Raw genomic sequence first — 7873 nt, 5'->3', positions numbered from 1 at the left:
GGTGATCTCAAGCCTTGATGGTGGAGAGAAAGAAGCCGAGTTGGCCAGGGCCGAGCTGTTCTCCTGATAGAAGTGCCATGACATTGGAACACAGGAATTCGTAAGCTTCACCGGGTCCAAAGTGCCATCTTGGTTCATTGAGCCACGTGCTCGCTGTAAAAAAAGTCTGTAGCTTTTAATCAAAATAAGAATTAAAATCAAAATGATTTATACTTATGGGTTATAAAAAATCAAGAGGGTTTGGTGGTCATCAAGTACAATCTATGGTCACCAAATTTTACAGTCAATCGTACAGAGGCAGTTAGTCTTGTAGGATTTTAAAACGCCAGTAGGAGTCAAATACTCCACAAAACAGATTTCTTTGTAGTGAAGTGGACCTTTTTTTGGATTACCATCCATTCACAAGTTCTGATCCTCAGAGGACCTGACCCAGAACCGGACCTGAATTTTCTGTTAGAGTACCCACCCCTAGTCTTGTCAAATTAAAACTATGAACAACTCAGAAGACATGGATTTTCATTGACCAGCTGGCTTACCTCACTACCAGGTTTGATGCAAGCGAACACGATTATTGCAATGACGACTGATGCTACCACCAGGAGCACACAGCACGGAATTATAAGCCGGCAAGCCCGTCCGAATTTTGCCTCGTTCCACAATTCTGCAGCACGTTCTGAGATTCAAATACAAAACACACGAGACAAAAAGCAGTTACTCAAACAACTGGATACGATTTGGGAAACGGACAGACATTTCACATGGCATCCATTCATTTCAAATAAAAATTATTCTGTATTAGTATAATCCATAGTTACGTATACAGCTTGTATGTTGTATGGCATAAAGATATGAATAATGTACTTTTGAAAATTTGGTGAAGCTACAGGTGCAGCTACTTCGCTTTTTTGAAAATAGATGAAAACATATCATTCATTATAATATCACTTTGACTATAGTCCTCATATTTAATTACACCACACGTTTTGCAATTCTAAGATTTTTTCAACCTTCTCAATTATGTTTTTTAAAGATCTCAGAATTAAGATGGTGTGGCCTAGTGAACATCTAGCTCTCTCTATATATATTAACAAATCTATGTTCCTCCTGCTCCCCTCTAGTTTGTAAATCTCACCTGAGCATGTCTTTTCCTTAAGGTCCTGCATGTCAGGTTGGTGGGGTGGCAGTCTACTGGAGCCATCACCTTGCCATCACCTTGCAGTCCATCTTTGAGGTCCACGTCTTCATACATTTGTCTCACGTGTTTTGGGTCCGTGTCTAGATCTTCATCTTCTTCATTTTCTAGGCACTGGCTGGTGTTATTCATTGTCCCTTCTGCAAAGAAACGTCCATTGGTGTAAGCATTCCCCTACATGATCCCCCATAGTATGTATCATTATATACATTAACTTTTAGCAACCTTCCAATTCCATTCACTGTCACCAGGCAGCCTTACTTGTTACAGTTTGACATACATTTACCATTGCTGAACCACCATTGCAAAGTCTGTGTATGACATACCAATCGACAAAAAATCTCTCCCCTCCCATACCTTGTCAGTTTGTTGAACAAGTGACTAGTCTGGACATCTGAACACGCGTGATTCTGCTGAATTTCTTTTTAGCCTAGAATGTTCTCATTCTAATTTGCCTTGAATACTAATCAGCATGGTGTACTGACGTTGTTTTCCTGTGGCAGCATTTGGGTATATAATATAGTATAGCTATTTTTTTTTCTTTCAGCTTTCTCACTCTCCCTTTTACAGAAAACTAATTGCAATGTGGTATCAGTAATATACCCCTTGATATGTTAAGATTTTACGCAGGTATGTAATAACATAAACTGTACTAGACTAATTTAAAACCATATTCATGTGACAAACACCCACACAGATTTATTTATTATATTATGATTCTATCGGTATGACTATGACTGCTTGATTTGAAAGTTACTACAGTGCAAAATTGTTTTTTTTTAATACTGTCATTGCTCAGGCTTAGAGGTTGCAGAGTGAATGATGGAAATGATCTTTGAAGAATATGGAAATTGGCAAGCTGAAAGGATGCGTATCAAATGGTGATCTCTCCATTTTTAAACCAAAACAATGCAAAATTAATGAATAATTCATTTTTAGTCTACTCCTTAGTAGCATGAGGTTGTTTCTACTTCAAACCACCAAAAATCCCTATGCAAACATACCAAATATACATTAAGCACATGTATCTGCCTTTTTCATTGGAAATTCAATAGACAAAGACATACGTAGACATAGTGAGGATGCACTCGAGTACCTTATATCACAGCGCCACAACAAAGCTACTTAAGATTAAACAAGGACAAACTAGATATAGAGCAGATTTCGTGAACAAACATAAAGATATAACAGATACTACATTGATTGTATCATGACATATTGACTTAACGCTAGTTATCCTTTATTCGTTCCGTTACCTAAATCCGTTTTGTCAGAGAACAGGGAATCTACGGAGATACGGTACATGCAACATCAGTAATAACCACAGGAATGCATAACCGAGAGACTCAAATGTTCAGAATATTCCTGACAAGGCTCCGATGACCACGCATTCGAACACATCGAGGTCAAAAACGTACCGTTCCTTATTCTAATAGCCTGACCGCTCCATGGGATGATTCCATCACCGCGTTGTTAGATTGTAGAGATTACATCCGCTTCCAGTTCACAATTACCATGCACAAGATAACTCAATAAACGATCGAACGTCGCCATGTTTTTCCCAGAAAATCTAAGCGCGCATTCTCTGTCCCAGAACATTAGGCGGCAACGGTTTCAGAGAAACATTATTTTGTCTTATTTGTTGAATTTAAAAAACGTAAATAAGGTGACATTTCCGTCAAAGTTTGCTGCTAAGAGCTCCTGGATTTTATTGTTGGCTGAATAAGTTTGTAATCTAGTCAAGAAAGGAACAATAGCTTCAACATAAAGTAATTAGCAGCGGACAAACAAAACAAGTCTCGTCAGAACAAATAAATGTCACGCCCTCCGAGAGCGCGGTCATTCTCAACGCAAAGCGAGGGTGTTTTTAAATTGAGATATTTTCATATTAGCATGGCAGGAGAGAAACTATATCGTGGATGGGATGAATGACAAAGCTAAACAACAATATCACCATGTTAAAGACAAAAATTATGCTTTGTTCTTCTTCCAGATTGAAATAAGCTGACTCTTGATGAAAAACGCAACGAATAAAGGTTAACTAGCGTTAAACTTATTACGAGGTAAAGGAAAGAAATTACACAAATGATAGAAACACAAAATACAAATATCACTAATCTTCAATCACTAACTTATTATAGTATGATAATTGTTTAGAATCAATTATGGAATTTTGTGTCAGAAACATGATTTTCCAATTGATGGTATTAGGGGTGCGTACCGGTACATAAAATCCAGGTCCAAGTCCGTTTCAGGTCCAGAGGATCAGATCCAGGTCCAGACCTAAACCTGGACCTGATTCAGTATGACTCATGCCAATGATCCATTTCGACTTCACTACAAAGAAATCTGTTTGGTGGAGTATTAGACTTACACTGGCGTTTTAAAATCCTATAACGCTAACTTCACCTGTACGATTGACTGTAAAACTTGGTAGAAATGACTATATACTCTTCTTTACTTCACTCTTGTTATTTTCTTCCACCTGCAAGCGTCAAAACGTGTGAATGCCTCATCAAATAGTCTGTTAACTTTCTAATAGTTCCAACATTCGGTACACCTAATTTTTAAGGTCCGGTCCAAATAAGAAAAGCCCTAGATGGTATTGAAGGTGTACCTACCTCCCCCTTTATGAGCATCTCCACATGTCCTCTCCAGTTTGTAGTCCTGATCCAAGCATGACTCTTCTTCCTGTATAGGCCACATCACAAGACGCTGGGGAAAGGCTTGAGGTGTTGAAGTATGTTCCGAATTATTTCCACCACCGGAGAGCGTTTGGTCGTTCAATGCCATTTCTGAGTCATATAAAAAGATAAGAATATTTAATGCAGTTTAATGATTAATTTTTACACATCAAAATTCCTACTGGCACTGGTGTACCTAACATAAAGGAATTTGGCGCATATGAAAAATTATGAGTCCACATCAGAAAATAGATACATGACTGTGCAGATACAGTACATAAGCAAAACCTACCAAATTAGAACTGAGTTTTGCGCGTGGAAAAATATAAATGAACCCAGTCTTAGATTTCAGGCATATTTTGAAACTATATACAAGTAAAACAATGCGGCTTTCATTTTTTTTCATAACAATTTGCAAGAAATTGTTTGATAATGGTGATTAATTACCTTTACATGTATAGCCTTCACGCTAGTAGTAGTCTGCAAATATTTAGAAGGTTCAGTCTATGTATGTGGCTGTGGCTGTGTACACTGTACACTTTTAAAAGACACTTTTGGAGTACGCATTGGTCCATACTAATACAGTGGAAGCCGCTTAATTGCACACCCAATTTGCCAGCGAATTCCGTGCAATTATCCGGCGTGTGCGATAATGCGGAGTTGGTCATTTGGAGCGCGCATCACCACGGTTGGAGGGGTCCGAGAGGTGGTATGGGAGGTAGTACAACGCACAGTTTATTTACGTGTTACAGTAGTGCTGTACCTGTTGTGTTCCGGACGTCATATACATGTCTTCACGAAACATACTGCAATGCACTTGAAATCGAAACTAAAAGAAAGTTATTGAATACGTTATGTAGCTTCCTGATCACGAAACTAAAGCATTGCACTGCCGAAGGAGAGTGTTATGTCCGTCTGTAGGCCCCGAGTCGCTGTGTCACGGTTTCCGACTGGCTGCCAAGAACATAAACCCACTGCATAAGTATTAGCGGGCGGGCGTCTCTTCATGGTGCCGACACAACAATATCGCTTTCTTTTGATCCCAATAACAATCTCATACATGTTGTCAGTACAGCGACTTCACAAAGGCCGTTTTCGGTTTATTTGTACCGTGTCTGACGATTTTTAGCACGCATTTTCAGTCAATTTGTTGACGATGTTTGACAAATTTTCGTGCAATTATCCGGCGTTGGTGATTTTTTGTCGTGCAGATAAGCGAAGTCACTAACAATGAAGTGAATGGGAGACGGTTTGGGATTTTGGGATTCTGTGCAATTACCCGAAGTGTGCGTTTATCCAAGGTGCAATTAACTGGCTTCCACTGTAACTTGTATGATCTATAGATTTCTAGGTAAAGATAATTTCTATGTAAAAAATGATTTCTGTATTGTCCTAATAATGAGGAGCATTTGTAGTAAAACGAGAATAAGTTTTTGAGTCTCAAACTATTGGCCAAATACTTGAACCAAATCAGATCTGCAAAAATTTAGACAACACAAGTATACGATGTACAATATCGTTACTCTTGACCAACGCCAGGAGGCCCTGACCGAATTAAAATCAAACAGCTTGAGGCACGCAGCTACGGGCTCCACCCGAAAGTGAACACAAAAAACAGCCAATAAACGTAAAAAGTTTGCCATTGTTACCAAGACAGAAAAATGCCTGACAGTGTTTGTAAACGTGGATCGAAAACAAGAATACCAATAAGTGTAATAAATACCTTATAGTTTGTCTGTATGCTGACAGCCAACGCTCCAGGTCTGCCAACAAGTTGAGTCCTGCCTGCAAAAGACAATCAAAGTGATTGAACAAAATTTCTCTACCTTCCCTTCACCTTTCTGCACATGTTTATTGTAGGATTAATGTTCATATTTATGAGTTCCCAGAAGGTCCTACAATTAGATTGTAAACAACTTTGAACACTTTCAACATTACCAGACTAATCGCAAGCTTAGCACGCGAGGAAAAATCAGACATTCAATGCTTAGAGTTTATTCAAGTACCAGGTGTAACACCAGCTTGCAATTGAGTATTAAAATTTGCAGAGATTTTTTCCGAACCGACGGTGAACTATCGGATAATATACAGATAAAGCCATTCAAGTAGCTTATGAATAAACTCTAGGCCTTAAAGATTAGGTTTAACTGATTTTTAGTCAACGTAATAGCTTAAGAGCTATGAATAAACTATGTGACTTGAAAATTGGGGTTAACTGATTTTTAGCTTGAAATTAGTCTGGTTATTAAAACAGTTACCCCCTTAGGTTACGCGGGTATTTTGGTGATTTTGCGGCTGAATTTAAGCACGCTATGTTCGCTACCATGAAGATGCTACCAGAGACGATAGATGAGTGATCATTTCACAATCGACGAGGACTTTGATCCATGTAAATACAATCAAAACTACGATTTAGCCATGTTTTGGTATCTCGTTTACAACTATATGTAACATCGTAGGACACAGGTACAGTTCTTTACAGGTTTTTGGAAAGATATTGACGCGAATTTGGACTTGGCAGAAAATCGATCTTGTGTTCACTTGTCAGCGCAACTATTTCCAGATGTCATGGATTGAATAGCATTATTCATATATACCTGGAATACTATCGCCTTTGCTTTATTCACCATATGCAGGCCGATTTGAGCTTTCATGAATAAACAGAGCTCCAAACAACAACAAAAAAACAACCCCAATTTGCTTACTAGTAGTAGTAGTGATGCCTCATAAAAACGTATGATGTTCAAAATGTTTTTAAATGATGTTCTGTTTCTGTGGTTACTTAGCAAGGTCATGAACGAAAAAAAGAAGCTCTCAGCAAGCAAAGGCTGATCACTACTTTGCAGAGTTTGCAATATTACTCATTTTGCTAAAACCTCCAAAATGTGAGGGGGGGGGGTAATTTGCATCCAACTGTAGCAGTGGGAACCGTAGATGTACTGATGGGTCAACTAATTGCAATTTTGTGGTAGTGGGTACATATGTAGAAGTTGTGAACTTCAAGGTAATAATGATATAGGTACAGGTTACCCGGCTAAGCACATGGGAGTGAGAGACTATTTCGGAAGCAATTAGAAGGAGCTGGCTACTGCATTCATTAGTGGTGCAAAATCAGGCTATCCCTTTATTTCAAGATGAGACACAAGCACTGCAGATATTGAAAAATTTCCCTGAGGTGAGTACCTTTTGCTTTGCTGAAGACATTTATTATTTCGGTGTTCATTTTAGCAGGGTATAGGTTTGACGAGTTAGGTAACTTTTTAGAAGTATTTCAATTTCCAGATGTTGAAGGCTTACTGTACTATCATACAAAGAGAAGGTCAGGGCACACAGGCCTAACGAATTTGGTCGAAGAAGGCCAAGCAATGAGGACATATGTCCAGACAGGCAGTAACGGGGGCCGCCCTAAGATGCCCGCTTTTTTACGCTTTCGAACTCACGGCTCTCCATCACCAGTTGCCAAAGAGTGGTCAAGTTTCGATCAATGAATTTTTTTACACATTCTTCTAGAGACCATACTTGAATAAGGAAGGCATCCATACTGTTCATGAACCCTTCACCCTCCGCGTTACAACTGGCAAACACCGAGGACGTTATCGTGAATATAATTTCCGATTTTGAGCTGCGTTAGACAGTGCGCCCTAACTTGCCACGCTTTTGGAATTTGCTCTCTTCGGAAGCTGGTGACCAATTTAGACAAACATAAATAAAAATTATAATTTAATGATATATCAGCTTTCTTTTGACAGTAGAATTGTGATTGTGTGTGCTTCTGGTCTCCCGCGACATGGGCTAAGTCTTTCACAATCCAGGTCGTGTTTTCATGGAAATGGGCAAAATGCACTGAATGCGACGGTCCGACTAGCAAAATCATTACGAAAAACGACAACGCCAAAATCACAGAAAAACTCTGTGTACACATTGGGAAACATATTCAACATCACTCTGTGAAGTTTCATTTTTATAGACGGTACGAATCATTTGTTAGAGTAACAAA

This window comes from Branchiostoma floridae, chromosome 9 (genome assembly GCF_000003815.2).
Source record: "Branchiostoma floridae strain S238N-H82 chromosome 9, Bfl_VNyyK, whole genome shotgun sequence".
Lineage (NCBI taxonomy): Eukaryota > Metazoa > Chordata > Leptocardii > Amphioxiformes > Branchiostomatidae > Branchiostoma > Branchiostoma floridae.
Note: the sequence above shows the minus strand (reverse complement) of the source record.